Source organism: Oryctolagus cuniculus, chromosome 5 (genome assembly GCF_964237555.1).
Source record: "Oryctolagus cuniculus chromosome 5, mOryCun1.1, whole genome shotgun sequence".
NCBI classification, from domain to species: Eukaryota; Metazoa; Chordata; class Mammalia; order Lagomorpha; family Leporidae; genus Oryctolagus; species Oryctolagus cuniculus.
Window position 1 is genome coordinate 2,651,022 of NC_091436.1, and position 15,603 is coordinate 2,666,624.

At 55.4% G+C, this 15,603-nt stretch overlaps 1 long non-coding RNA gene across 1 annotated transcript; it reads left to right on the forward strand.

Annotated features, from left to right (window-relative positions):
- Nucleotides 1-7,216: 7,216 nt before the first annotated feature.
- Nucleotides 7,217-10,472, forward strand: LOC127492929 (uncharacterized). Its single transcript, XR_011388919.1, has 3 exons — nucleotides 7,217-8,384; nucleotides 8,609-9,474; nucleotides 9,629-10,472. It is a non-coding gene; the product is annotated as an uncharacterized lncRNA (long non-coding RNA).
- The last annotated feature ends 5,131 nt before the right edge of the window (nucleotides 10,473-15,603 follow it).

Below are 15,603 nucleotides of genomic sequence, written 5' to 3' on the forward strand. Positions count from 1 at the left end.
GAAAGGCAGAGTTACAGAGAGGCAGAGGGAGGAGGGGTCTTTCATTCACTGGTTCACTCTTCAAATGGCTGCAGCGGCTGGAGCTGTGCTGATCTGAAGCCAGGAGCCTGGAGCTTCTTCTGGGTCACCCACGCAGGTACAGGGGTCAACCTGGGCTGAGTAGGACTCAAAATCAACGTAACGTTTACCTGTGATGAGACAGTCTAAAATCGCTTCATGCATGCAGAATGGGGGACAAGTGGCTGATCGTCGGGTGAACAAACCACAGACAGATGTCAACCCTGACGTGCCAGCTGTCAGCAGCGTCAGCCTGGGCCTTTAAGGCAAGCATCGCCATGACGCTCCATGGAGAAACGGCAAACACACTTGAGACAGGGAGAGCGACAGAAGTCGACAGCAAAGAAACAGGAACTGTCTCAACAAGAAAACCTGGGGCTGGCACTGTGGTGTAGTGGGTAAAGCCACCATCTGCAATGCCTGCATTTCATATGGGCATTGGTTCCAGTCCCGGCTGCTCCACTTCCAGTCCAGCTCTCTGCTGTGGCCTGGGAAAGCAGCAGAAGGTGGCCCGAGTCCCTGAGCCCCTGCACCCACGTGGGAGACCCGGATGAAGCTTGAGGCTTCTGGCTTCGGCCTGGCCTAGCCCAAGCCATTTCAGTCACCTGGACAGTGAACAAGCAAATGGAAGATCCTCCGCTCCCCTGTCTCTCCCTCTCCCTCTGTATCTCTGCCTTTCAAATAAATAACACAGCCCTTAAAAGGAAGATCTGCAGCATTGCCACGTGGCGTTTTCAGCGTGTGCAGACCCAGTACTGCGGCCAGTGTAGCCTGCAGCTGGGCGGGGCCCGACAGGTGCAGGTCTCCTCCAGTTTACCTGAAGTGGGGCAATGTTGACTCTAAGCCACATGTGAGACCAGGCACGCGTATTTTAATCTGTAGAGCAACTGCTGAGACACCCACAAAGATATCGCTGAAAAGCACAGAGATAAATTAAAACGGGACACACACAAAACCCCACACACACTACCCAAAAGGAGGGAGCAAAGGGTTAGGGTTATGAGGCACCAGGAAGTGAAATCAACACGGACGCCTTACACCCAGCCAGATCCGTCTTCACATTAAACGCCAGTGGTCTAACCACTCTCATTAAAAGCCAGGGGTGTGTTGAGCACGGGAGGCACCCGTCACACACAGAGACAAAGATGTCACAGAAATGTTCGTGTTTTTATAAGAGAACCTTTGACGCAACGGACAGAACTGGGAACACGGACAACGTCACAGTTAGAGCTTCGAGTCTTCCATCTTCCCCTATCTGCAGCAGATAGGACAAACTAGGAAAAAAAAAAAAATCCGTGAGGAACGGGTGACCCGAGCCGCGCTCCGCAGCGCCCCTGTGCGGCGGGCGCTGGTGCAGCAGCTCACCTGCCGAGCGCGGCGCACAGGCCCTCACCTGCGCACCTGGCGCATCCCCCGGGACTGAGCGCGCTGGGGCCCAGGACACGCGTCACTCAACGCGGAATCTTGCAAAGGCTGGGCTCCGAGCTCGCCCGACTTCGATTAGAAATTGATAGCGACAGGTGCCTAGGAAAACCCCGGATACCTGGCAATCAAACGCGGCGCAGCTCCGAGTGGCTCACGAGTCAGAGGGAATCCCGGGCAATCAGACAGTGCACTGACCGGCAGGACCGCAACACCTGGCAAGGGACGTTCGCGGGTGGCGCGTGGGGAGAACCCGCCGCGGCAGGCCGCGGGGAAGGGTCGGGGCCGAGACGCCTCGGGAGCGCTCGCAGCTGCGGGTGGAGGGGAAGCTGGTCCCCGCGGCGCGGGAAGGCGGGAGCCGCGCTCCACACCGGGCAGCGAGGCCGGCACCTGCGTGACCCTCTGCTCCCGCCCGGGAAGCGCTCCGCGGCAGTACCTCCGGAGGCCACACGGTGGCGGGCGGCGCCGCCTCGTGGGTGCGCGCAGGTGCGCGGAGGCTCAGCCCTGGCTCCCTCTGCCCCAGGGTGGTTTCAGAGCGTGGCAAAGGTTTGAGAACTACAGATCCAGGCCTTCTGGACGGCATGGTGCTGGTGGAGACGCTTCCGGGCCGGCCCCGGCACGACTGCACGGGCAGGGCCCCGGCCCCTGCCACACTAGCACCTGCTGTGACCATGCGGGCTCCTGCTCAGGTACCCATTGGAGCGCATAGGGTCACACGCGCCGTTTCTGCTTCTCATCAGCCTTCTGCACTGAAATCAACTTTTGTTCGCCTGTGATTTTGACTTATTATAAATCCAGTCTGTCCACCCACACATCCATCCATCCATCCCTCCACCCATCCACCCATCCATCCATCCATCCATCCACCCATCTCTCCATCCATCCATCCACCCAACCACCAATCCACTCACCAATCCACCCACCCATCCACCCACCAACCATCCATCCTACCTTTCATCTATCCACCTACCCACCCACCCACCCACGAATCCACCACCCACACATCCATCCACCCATCCATCCACCCATCCCTCCATCCATCCTACCTTCCTCAAATCCACCTACCCACCCACCCACCCAAGCCAGAGTTGGTGAATTGGGATGGGTGCTGTAGCAGAAGAAGGAACTTGGCTGATACCTGGAGAAAAGAAATTTCAGGGTTAAAGGAAAGAAAGGAGATGACAAGGATAAAATCAGGAGCAAAAAAAAAAAAAAAAAAAAAAATCCGTGAAAAGCTACAGCAGTGCAGGTGCTCATGAGGCTGTCCGTCAGGTGGGGAGGCCGGTATTGGCCAAAGAATGGCTCAGAGAAGCGTCACCTTTTAGCTGGGATAGCAGTGTAGGGCGGAGTGCCCAGGACAGCGGGAGTGGGCCCCACCGGGGCACTCGGCACTCACGGAGCTGGACAGTAAACGCTGCCCCACCAGGGGCACTCACAGGGCTGGACAGTGAACCCTGCCCCACCAGGAGCACTCACAGGGCTGGACAGTGAACCCTGCCTCACCAGGGGCACTCACAGGGCTGGACAGTGAACCCTGCCCCACCAGGGGCACTCACGGAGCTGGACAGTGAACCATGCCCCCGCCCGGGGCACTCGGCACTCACGGAGCTGGACAGTGAACCCTGCCCCACCAGGGGCACTCACGGAGCTGGACAGTGAAGCATGCCCCCGCCCGGGGCACTCAGCACTCACGGGGCTGGACAGTGAACCCTGACTCCGGGCCCCCACTGCTGCCCCCAACCACCGCCCCTGGCTGCTCTCACTGTTCCCCAGGCTTCAGCAGATTACCGTGGGCCGCTGGGATGGAGGGGGCATGAAAATCAGAAATCATCCCAATCTCCGAATTATCCTAAACATGCTCATCATCCCGAGAGTTTGCAGTAGCACACGCCCTTGGTACCGTGGAGCCACGCAGAAAATCGCTGGTATCAAGCCAAGCAGAAAATTAAAGAGAAGAAATCAGATCTCTCCCAAGCCCGTAATCCTCTGTAGGACTTCCATCCACTTCCTCCCCAGAGTCCTTCAGCGCCAAGCACAGACCCCAGGGGTGGGGATGGCACCTGCCGTGCATGTGGGCAGCTCTGCCCGCAGTGCCAGGGCTGCCCGTGAGCACTCTGCCTGCTGTGCCAGGGCTGTCCGCGAGCACTTTGCCCGCGGATGGGCCATTTCCATTGAACACAGAGTTGGGTCCCTCGCGTGCGTAGCCAGTCCTGTGTGGGTGGACATGAGCTCATCTCCAGCTTCCCATGATTTTAAATCATGCCAAGGCTGGAATCTTGGCACACACCTGTTTGTCCTGTCGGCTCGATTCTGTACTTTCAACTGTTAACCCGTGACAGGGGCTGTGGGTGGTCCTCAGCTGGGCGCAGCGGGCAGGTCCCTGTCCTCCGTGGTGTGGCAGGGCCAGCACGTGAGGGCTGCCCCAGGGCGGGCTCGGCCCTTGGGAAACTGGAAGTCGGGTGGGCTGGGGCCTCTTCTTGCTCCTGCCCCTCCCTGCTGCCGTGTGCAGGGAGTCTCCTGGGACCGAGTCAGGGGCACCCAGAGGGGCTCCAGGAGGGGAGTGCGGTGGGGACGCCTGGACTGCCCAGCGGGAGGCAGATGGCTCCGGCCCCGGGACTGCCGCGGGCTTCCAGGCCACGGGCCCTCACTGGGGTGCAGGCCAGTGGCTTCTCACCGGGCTGGGCCCTGCCTTGCAACCAGCAGGCCTATGGGAACCGTCTGAGCCGCGTTGTTCTCCCCGTGGGTCAGGCAGTATGCACAACACCCCCCCCCCCCCCCCCCCCCCGCTTACTGCGATGAAGCCATGCGGCACACGATTTCCCGTTTCACCTGTTCTGCGTGTGCAGTCGGCCTGCTCGGCGCGTTCACTCGCTGCCTGACATCCTCCAGAACTTTCTCTGTCCATTCTGAGACCTCTACCCACTAAGCTACCACCCCCTGCCCCCACCCCAGCTCGCCAACCACAGTCCTAATTCCTGGGTCTGAGAATTGTTTTTAAAGATTTATTTATTTATTTGAAAGGAGTTACACAGAGAGGGGGGAGAGAGAGAGAGAGAGAGAGAGAGAGAGAGAGGTCTTCCATCTGCTGGTTCACTCCCCACTGGTTCACTTTGGAGCTGCGCTGATCCGAAGCCAGGAGCCAGGAGCTTCTTCTGGGTCTCCCATGTGGGTGCAGGGGCCCAAAGACTTGGCCCATCTTCCACTGCTTTCCCAGGCCATTGGCAGGGAGCTGGATCAGAAGTGGGGCAGCCAGGACTTGAACTGGTACCGTGTGGGACGCCGGTGCTGCAGGAGCCACAGCGCCAGCCTTGAGATCCTGCTTTCATTTTTGGAGGCACAGCCACAGCCAGGGCTGGCGGATCACGCGGCACCCATTTTAACTTTCTGAGAGAGACTTCCGTGGCGTTTTCCTTAGTGGTTACACATTTTCTCGTCCCACCAAGTGTATAAAAGTGTTCTAATTTCTCTACACGCTTGCTAACCCTCATTTTTGTTTTCTGGTTTATTTTCTAAGAATTATTTTCATTCTACTTGTACATATTTGTGGGGTATAGCGTGATAGTCCAACTCATGTATACAATGTGTACTCGTCAAGTCATCCTAAGATGGCATATCCTTAGATATTGCAAGCTTCTTAAATTCATTAAGGTCCAAGTTTTTGATTCTGTGTCTACTTCCATGATAAAGCACTCATTTTAAAGCCGCCACGAGTGTTATATGTATTGCTCCATCTAAGCCTTTATCAGTGCCCTACACGGAACACCACGTGGCAGCTGTACCTCCTCACGGTTTGCTGCCACATTTCAATCCATGTACAAAGATTGCAGACCAAATCACGGTGATTCTCCTTTCTACTTTGGAGTCCCTGAGCTCCTCTCTTGAATTTGTTCATAGAAAAACGATGGTGTATTCTGAACGCCAACCGTGCACTGTGCTGTGGACGCCACACACCGCCTGCTCTGTCTGCCAGCCTCCTTCTCCGCCCCCTGCCTTCCCGAGATCCTCAGTAACCACTAGTCCACATTCAGGTCGGCACACGGGGCACAGAACGTGTGGCTTTTGTCTTTCTGTGTCTGGTTTATCTCACTTAACACAATGCCCTCCGGGTCCATCCACGGTGCTGCAAGGCTAGGATTTCACTCTGTCAGGGATGGACAGTGCTGCACTGTGCGTGTGGCCCACATTCCCTCCGTCCTCCCGTCCACGGAGGAGGTCGGTTCCGTGTCCCAACTGTTGTGAGCGGTGCTGCGATGGCCCTGGGGGTGCAGGTGTCTGTTTGAAAGGCTGGTTTTGTCTCCTTTGTGTGCACACCCAGACATGACGTAGGAGGACCATACGGCAGACCAAGTCCTAGTTTTGTGAGGATCCTTGTGCCGTTCCCCACTGCGCTGGTTTACAGACCGCCATCATGTCTCAGGGCTCCCACCCCCACCCACACTTGTTATCTTGTGTCTTGGCTAATAACCACGCTAATGGCGTGAGATGACCCTGACTGTGGTTTTTATTTGCGTTTCCATGATGGTTAGCGGTACTGAGCATTTTTTCATAAATATGTTGGCCAGGCCAGCTTCTTCTTTTGAGAAGTGCCTATTGATATCATTGGCTAATTTTTAAATTGGATTTCTTTCTTTCTTTCTTTCTTTCTTTCTTTCTTTCTTTCTTTCTTTCTTTCTTTCTTTCTTTCTTTCTTTCTTTCTTTCTTTCTTTCTTTCTTTTTGCTGTTGCACTTTTTGAGTTCTTTATGTAGTCTGAGTATTAACCCTGTGTGGGGTGAATGGTTTGCAGATTCTCTCTCCCATGCCATAGGCTGTCTGTTGCTTTGCTGGTGGTTTCCTTCGCCCTGTAGAAGACTCTTAGTTTGATAGCATCTCATTTGTCTTATTTTCGCTTTTGTTGTCTGTGCTTTTGGGGTCTTGTCCAAGAAAAGCATCGTCTCTGAGAGTGGCTTGGAGGGCCTCTCTTCTCTTTCTTTTTTTTTTTTATAGATGTATTTACTTATTTGAAAGTTAGAGTTACACAGAGAGAGAAGGAGAGGTAGAGAGAGAGAGAGAGGCCTTCCATCCGATGGTTCACTCCTCAGATGGCTGCAACAGCTGGAGCTGCTCCGATCCGAAGCCAGGAGCCAGGAGCTTCCTCTGGGTCTCCCATGCAGGTGCAAGGGCCCAAGAACTTGGGCCATCTTTACTGCTTTCCCAGGCCATAGCAGAAAGCCGGATCAGAAGTGGAGCAGCCGGGACTAGAACCAGAGCCCATATGGGACGCTGGCACCGCAGGCAGCAGCTTTATCCATTATGCCAAGTGCTGGCCCCTTCTCTCTCCTTACAGTAGTTTCATATTCCAAGTCTCACAGGTGGTGTCTCGCCTGTTTTGAGCTGATCTTCACAGAGTGAGAGGCAAAGGCGGCGTGTGGCTGTCAAGGCTCAGTCTTCTGCATGTGGGTGTCCAGTTCCCCCGCTCCATTAATTTAAACTGCTGTCCTTAGGGGTGCGCTGTGGTGTGGCAAGTAAGCTGCTGCCCGAGATGCCTGCACCCAGCCCAGAGCTCCTGTCAGAGTCCTTCCTGCTGCCGGGCCTGGGAGACGGTGAGTGGTGGCCCCTGCCATGCAGCAGGGGCCTGCATGGGTTCCTGGCTTCAGCCTGGCCCAGTCTCAGCTGTTGCGGGCATTTGAGGGGTGAAAAGGCAGCTGGAAGATTTCTCTCTCTCTCTCTCTCTCTCTCTCTCTCTCTCTCTGTCTCTCTATCTCTCTCCCTGTCTCTCTCTCTCACTTTTGGTGAGAATCACCTGGCTGTAGATGCACAGACCCATTGCTGGGGTCCCTTCTTCAGCCCTGGACCACTGTTATGCCCGTCCCATGCTGTTTTCATTACTGTGGCCCTGTGGAGGGTCTCATAATCAGGCGCTACGGGGTCTGCAGCTTTGCTCTTTCTGTTAGAGACTGTTTTGCCAGCTGGGGGGTCTTTTGCGCCTCCATGTGGATCTCAGGGTTGTGTGTTCTAGTTCTGTGCAGAACGCCGTTGGTTCCATGGGCTTTGGGTGGAGTCTGTCACCTGCTCTGATGGTGGGCGCTCACGTGGGAGGGAGACCACGCAGCGTCTGCCTCTCCGTGTCTCAGTCCGCCCCCCAGTTTCATCCGTGTTGCTGCAGAAGCCAGGATTCCATTCTTGTGCGTGGCTGAACAGTGCTCCTCCACACACACGTGCCCCGCGGTTTCCTCCTTCCCTTCTGGGTGCCTTTGTGGCCTGTGGTCCACAACACAGAGGATGCCTGCGTCTCAGCCGTGCTTCCTGTGTGCCATCTCTTCTGGTGGGCACTGCACCTGCACCTGTTCTCAGCAATGGGAATTATCTTCCCTTTGCTGCTGGGTGCGGGTGAGGTGTGGGTGCGGGGGGGGGAGCATCTTTTAAGGGCGGTCTGGTGCTGATGAATTCTTTCAGTGTCCCCTTGTCTTCATAAGTCTTCATTTCCCGGGGCCGGCGCCATGGCTCACTTGGTTAATCCTCCACCTGCAGTGCCGGCATCCCATATGGGCACCGGTTCTTGTCCCGTTTGCTCCTCTTCCAGTCCAGCTCTCTGCTGTGGCCCGGGAGGGCAGTGGGGGATGGCTCAGGTCCTTGGGCCCTGTACCCCATGGGAGACCAGGAGGAAGCACGTGGCTCCTGGCTTCAGATCGGCACAGCACCGGCCGTTGCGGCCATTGGGGGAGTGAACCCATGGAAGGAAGACTTTTCTCTGTCTCTCTCACTGTCTATAGCTCTACCTGTCAAATAAAACATGAATCTCCTCTCCCTCTCTCTTGTGAAAGGCAGCACTGCTGAGTGTGGTGTATTTGCTGAGAACTCGGGACTCAGCAGCCCTCGCCTGGAGGCCTCTGCCTAGCACTCTGCCGCCAGTCTAACGGGGACCCCGTAAGTGTGCCCGATGCCTTCCCCTGAGGTTCTGGGGTTCTCTTTGTGCTGCTCCTTGGAGTACTGGTGCAGCGTCGCAGTGAGGATCTTTTCCGGTCATGGCTGCCGGGGTCTGTGGGCCTCCCGTGTCTACACGTCCGTCTGACCCCCGAGACTGCGGACGCTTTGAGCTGCTCTCTCTTTGCATACGCTCTCTATGACTGCCCTCCTTCCTGCCTGTTTAGTGCCTCTTTTGCGTCTGACTGGGACGCTTCACAGGACCTGTGTTCCAGCTCCCGTGTCCGCTCTCCTGCCCACTTAGCCCAGTCTGCCGCTGGCTTAGCTCCGCACTGCATCTGACTGTGAGTTCTCTCTTTCAACATCTCTGCCTCCTCGGCGAGCGCCCCCGCTGAGCCAGGCCTCGCTGTCCCGGTTCCGTGCGTTGCCCCGTGCACCCTCTGCTACCTCACCGAGCTCCCTCACCAGCGCTCTTTCGATTCCTTTCCTCTGGAGTTTGCTGCTGGACGCTGTGCTGCTTTGGGGCACGACGGGCCACGGGGACTTGCACGTCCCTGTTTGGATGTCTGCACCCCGGTGGGTCAGCTGCCGCCGCTGCTGTGCCAGCGTGGCCCTCGTGGGGCCGGCCTCTTCCTGCATCAGCCTGGTTGGCTGCTCCGGCTGTGGCCCCAGTTCAATGCCCTGTGTAGTCCCCACACGGTCTGGCAGAGCGCCGGGGCCACATGTGTCCAGTCCCAGTGTGGCCTTCAGGGTCCACCTCCAGGAGCTGTGTCTATGTCGGCGTGGGACTGGGGGATGGGCTCCAGGTCTGGGGTCCTGGGTGCAGGATTCCCCTGCCGTGCTGACCCACCTGCTGTGGGTCTCCTTCGGTTCATGAGGCCACAGCCATTTTTTGGGTGGAATCTGTGGGGCTCTAGGCACAGGGGTGGGCAGGGGCTTCTAAGAACTTCCTCTGCATGGCCGCACCTGGCCACAGCCTGTGCTCAGGGCTGCGCAGACCACGCGAGCTCCTTCTGTGTTCTCCAGGTCTCGGTGTGCGCTCCTCATCTGGGATTACGTGGATCCTCCCGTAGCCAGGGGATGCTGGCGTCTGGTGAGTGGGCTCTCCTCTGTGCCCGGCCCCCTGCAACGGTCTCCCGGGCCGCGGGTCGGGGTCGCAGTGGCTGCCTCGCCCTGTGCTGCCCTCCCAGGCCTGCGTCCTACACGGCTCCCACATCTCCCCTGCTGAGGTCCACCGTTCTCCCTAGGGCACTCACCCCCAGTGCTGGGATCTGTCTGTCGCTTTGCTCGTCTCTGCTGGGCAACTATTTGGCGATCGGCGAGTCTCTCAGCAAAGAAAACATTGTTGGTCTAGCGCTTAATGCTGCCGGCGGCGGGGGGCGGTCGCTGTGCGCAGGGAGAGGCGGGCTCCTTCCTCTATCTAAGGTGATTCTCGCAACTCGGAGTGGCAGCGTGGCCGCGCAGACGCACGCTGCGGCCGCCAGGGGGCGCCCCCGCTCGCCGCAGAAGGGGGATCCGCACAAGCGTTCACTCGCCCGGGCTTTCCTACTGTTTCACGTGACAAAGCGGGACGGGGAAGCCGTGTTTTCCCATTTCGGTAACGTTACCTGTTTTCCAGAACGAGGTCGCGTACGAAAGCCGAGGAAGACAGGGCACGTTGGCTGCTCCCATTCCGTGAGAACGGCAAGAAATAAAACTCCAGGGCTTTCAAAAATTATTTTATATTTTGGTTACTTTTTAAAAAGCTTCCTTTTTATTTATTTTAAAGGCAGGGTGTGAGACGGAGAGAAATCATACTTCCGCTGGTTCATTTCCGAAATGCCGGCAACAGCTGAGGATGGACCAGGCTGAAGCCGGGAACCAGGAACCCCTCCTTGGTCTCCCCGGGATGGGCAGTGGCCCAGTACTTCTGCCTCCCGGGGTGCTCCGTCGCAGGAAACTGGGTCAGGAGAGGAGGTGGGCGTTGAGCCAGCCTCCAGTACGGGTGTGCTAAGCAGTGGCTTTGCCTGTGGCACTGCAGTGCCCGCCTTGCAATTCCTACTTGGAAAAATCACTGTTTTCATTTATTTGGGAGGCAGAGAGACACGCACACACACGGAGACAGAGACAGAACAGAGAGATTTCTTCCGTCTGCTGGTTCCCTCGCCCAGGCCAAAGCCAGGAGGCGGGAGCACCGTCTGAGTCTCCCACGTGGGTGGCAGGGGCCCAGCACTCCAGCCATCGCCTGCTGCCTCCCAGGGTGCGTTGGGAGCAAGGCTGGGCTGCAAACCCAGGCCCTGCACGTGGGGTGCGTGTGTCCAGGGGCCGTATGAACTGCTGGGCCAAGCCTCTGCGCCTCCACGTGCTGTGCTATCCGGGAACAGCTTGTGTGTGAACACTCACCAGCACACCAGAGGGCTCCAGCATGTGCACGGAGAACTGAGACGGAAAGATAACGATTGCTTTCCAGCGTGAGCCCCCCGCAGAAGACACGATGCCGGCCGTTCACCGCCTCTGGAGGGCTGAGAGTCCGGACCCTAACCCCTCACTGCGCCTTTTGTGCACTGGTGCACTGGTGGGTTAGAATTCTTCCAAGTGCCGCCCCCCCCCCACTTTGTTTTTGCTGAGAGGCGTGGGCAGGAGCGTGGACTCCCTGTTGGTGCTCCCTGTGTTCCTCAGCCTGGGCTGACTTCCCTCCAACGCTCCTGATGCTGTTCTCTGGCCTTGCATCCACAGAAACCGTGGCCATGACCTTGGCTCCCAACCGGTCCACTTTCCGCTGCGCTGGTCCACTCTCCCCTCTGGGCGGCTCCGACTGCTTTGTCTTCAGGAGCATCCTGGCAAAGCCGCGTTTCGTCTCCTGTCACCGTTCCACAGACAAAGCTTCGGGATCCCGACCCCCTCCTGAAAACTCCCGTGGGAAGCCTGGCTCGTGTGGGCCCGGCTCGGGTGTGTGGGTTTGGCACTCCTGGAGCAGACAGCCATCCACACGCACCCGGAGGTCTGTGGTGCTGCCCTAACCCGCTGGGCAAGGTCAAGCTGAAGGGGTGGTCTCCCGTGGCAGGCTTCGTCTTCAACTCCACCTCCAGCATCGTCTCACCCCTCCCTGAAAGGGCGGCGTCTGCGCCTGCGCCGTCCCCACAGCCTCTGTAGAGCCCTGGAGGTGTCGGCGTCCTCCCGCCCACGCTGCACGGGAAACCTGGTGCTTGCTTTTCTCCAGGTCTCGCCACACTCACGTTCTCTGACTCTGGGGGCTTCTTACAGACCAATGCTTCCTCCTCCCGAGTGTCTTGGATTAGATCCTGCCCGGACGTGTTACAACAAGCTAGTATGAGTTTACTTTGGGGCAAATAACTTTTAAACCCATGCATTTTTTTCATAGTCATCGCTTTCTGTGAATTTCAGGCCCTTCCTATATGCTCAGCAGGTAAAAGACTGATGGAGTTTAGTTACTTTGCAGTTGCAGAGCATTTTCCAATCTCGCTGTTTAATTGCATTTGCCTAACCATACCGTTTAATTTTCCATACATGAAGTATGCAGTGGAGGGTTTATTAGCAATTATTCTACTTATTAAGTGCTACTATTTAGCAGGCGTTGTGCCAGGTGCTCGCACACTGTTAAATAAGACAGTGTGCGCTCAGCCCAAAGAGCCTGCTGTAGGGCCGAGGGTTCCCACACTGGTGCTGAGAAGGGGACGGAAAGCCTTCCTATGGAGTTTTGTTGAGACACAGAGCCCACGGAGGGCTACGAAGACGAGCAGTCTAGATGGAAGATTCCAGGCAGGGCAGCCAGCACTCGCAAAGGGCCCTCCAGTTAAGCACGGCCTAGGACGTGGCGGAATGCCTTGCGGGTGGGTGGGAGAGAGACGGACTGAGTCGCGATGAGGTTGGAGAGAGACGGAAGGGCCCGGGGGACGTGCGGGGTCGAAGTGACGAAGAGTTTAGGAAACCACGGACGGTCTCCCTAAGCGGAAAGGAGATGGGTGAGGCTGAGGGACACTTGCGTGTGCAGAATGTTGCTGGGTGCCGCTGTTTGTCTCCGTGGAAGACCACGTTGGAGCAGCGGCAGGCAGCTCAGGGTGGATCTTGGCAGGTTGTGTGCAAGTCGAGTGGCTGGGTTTGCCTGGAGTTTGGTGTGACCGTTCAGAGAAGGAGAGCTTGCACACCATGTCTGGTTTCCGTCTGAGCCCCTGGGTGAATGGTGGGACGGAGTAAGGGAGGCTGGTGCGGGGGGCACGTTTCAGTTTCCTTGGGGATGCGCTGGGGTTGAGCTGGCTGGGCTGGCAGCTGGATAGTCAGGGTTGCAGTGTGGAGGGAGTTGTGGGCTGGAAAGGGACAGGGAGGGGAGGAGAAACCCAGGGAGAGGATGGAGGAGGCAGCACCCAGACAGAAGGGGACCCAGCGGGAGTGCCCTGGCAGGAGCCTAGGAGGAAGGTGGTCCCTGCGGGAGTCACCTGCGAGGGTCTCTCTCGACAGATATGGACAGAAACGTAACCAAAGAAAGTCGCGCGTGATGGTGGCAAGAACAGAGCCAGTGGCATAACACGGGTGGAAGCCAGGTTGAAGGGAGGGAAGACGTAGAAGCAGAAATGAGAGCAGCAGAAGTAGGGGTGTCTTTGGAAGGGTCTCTGCGCCTGAGAGCAGGAGCGGGGCAGGATCTTAAACAGCACCACCCTGGAGCTGGCCTTTGCCTTCCCCGGACTCTTCATTAGAAACAGAGCAGTTGCCGGTGCAGGGGCAGGGACCCCTGTCCTGGAGGCTGGGCCTGTGACGGGGCGGAATCCTCGGGTGCAGGTGCCGCTGAGCCTCAAGGCAGTGAGGGACGAGCTGCGACAATGCCCCCCCCCCCCCAACAGAGGCAGAAACAGTCTCAAGCAGGTTCAATGATTTTCTCAGGGTGATGTGGAAAGCAGGGTTCGGGCCAGTTTGCTCGGTTTTGTTCTGCAACAGAGCGTGCCTGGTGTGCGTGACGGAGTTTCTCCTGGACGCTCAGGCCTCCTTAGTGCTCCTGGCTGGATCTCCCGAGAACCCGCTTTCTCGGATTTGTGCCCTCGCCTGCTCCTCTCCTGCTCCCAGCCAAGGACCCTGGGGCTGCGGCGCTGCGGCCATGCACAGACTGGACAGAGGTGACCACACGGATCTCCATGGCCACGCAGCTTTCTGGACCAGTGGCTGAAGTCATCTTTGCTGAAGACCTTGAACTAGAACCCTTGGCAGATTCCAGGTGGTTCTGTTATTGGGAGGAGAACTTGTGGCAGATAGCATCCTGGAATATCTCTGAATATGATGACAAAACAGCAAGGCGGCTGAAGTCTAAATTCCCCTCTCAACAGTTTTCCAGGCCCCAGCGCTGGCCCCAGGAGGGATATTTTAATGCTAATTCTGCGCTGTAGCGCGGTGGGTTAATCCTCCACAGCGACTCTGACTTAATTCTCAGGTGCTTTATAAAGGAATTTGTGACAGTGTTGAGTGTATGTGGTTTGTGGCTGGCCTGTACTCAGGAGTTCCCCTCTCCCCAGTTTCTTATGCATTCAGCAGGTTAACGCTTCGTCAGACGAAGAGTTGCAAACGTTCTCTCCCATTCTGTCCACCCTTCATTGTTTCTTTGCTGTACCAAAGCTTCTTAGTTAGATACAATCCCATTTGTCGATTTCTGTTTTTGTGGTCTTATCCGAAATATCATTGGTTATCTGATGGCTTGAAGTATCTATCTTGTTTTGCCCTGGAAGTTTAGAATTTCAGGTCTTATGCTTGGGTAGCTGACCCATTGTGAACTGGTTTTTGTATGAGAGACAGATGTGTGCGCAGAATCAAGTTCAGTCACTTGAGGATTCCAGTCTTTCCTTCGCCATTCGACCAAGAGCCTGTCCTTTCTCTGATGGAGGTTTTTATGTCTTTGTCAAGTAGCAAGTGACTGTCGATGCCGGGACTTGTTTCTGGAAACTCTATTCTGATTCCAACATCTGTAGTCAAGTTTTATGCCAGTGCCATGCTGTTTGGTTTCTGTAACTCTGTAGCGTGTTTTGAAATCAGGTAACAGGATGCCTGAATTTTGTTTTTTATGTTCAAAAAAAATTTTTTTTTTGCCTTTTAACCATCTTTTTTGATTCCACATGAATGCTCAGATGTGTTTTCTAGGTTTGGGAAGAATGCCATTGGTACTTTGATGGGGATTAGATTGAATTTGTAAATTTCTGTGGGTAGAATGGATTTTTTTAAAGGTTTATTTATTTATTTGAAAGTCAGAGTTACACACACACACACACACACAGAGGTCTTCCATCCGATGGTTCACTCCACCATTGGCCATAAGGGCTGGAGCTAAGCTGATCTGAAGCCAGGAGCTTCTTTTTGGGTCTGTCACATGGGTGCAGGGGCCCAAGGATTTGGACCATCTTCTACTGTTTTCCAAGGCCATAGCAGAGAGCTGGATTTGAAGTGGAGCAGTCAGGACTAGAACCAGCACCCATATGGAATGCCAGCACTGCAGGCAACGGCTTTACCCACTATGTGCTGGCCCCAGGATGGACATTTTAATTATACTAATTCTGGGGGCCAGCGCTGCAGGCTAGGAGAGAATGGAGAGCCATAGTTCAAATTCTAAAGGAAAGAAACTGTTATCCCAGAAGACTGTATCCCATAAGGCTCTCGTTTATAAATGAAGGTGCAATAAAGACATTCCAAAACAAACAGAAATGAAAGAATTTGTCACCACTCATCCAGCCTTACAAATTATTCTCAAGGATGTGCTACACACAGAAATAGAGAATGATAGTCATGATCATGAAAGACTGCAAAGGCAGAATATCTCCTAGTAAAAGTATAAAGGAAATTCAAAGCAAACAGTAGGATTATTTATGGAAAAATGGTAGGATCAAATTGTTACTTATCAATAATAACATTGAATGTAAATGGCCCAAATTCTCCAATTAAGAGACACAGACTGGCTGAATGGATTACAACACAAGACCCATCTATTTGCTGACTGCAAGAAACACGCTTCACCAACAAAGATGCCCACAGACTGAAAGAGAAAGAGTGGAAAAATCGATTCTGCTCCAACAGAAAGTAAAAACGAGCAGCTGTGGCCATCCTAATATCAAATAGACTGTTGAAAGAGATAAAGAAGAATGTTATGTAAAGATTAAGGGATTAATTCACTGGAAGATGTGACTATAATAAATGTATATGTACCCAATGCCAGGGCTCTTGGCTATTTAAAACAAATGTTAATGGATCTAAA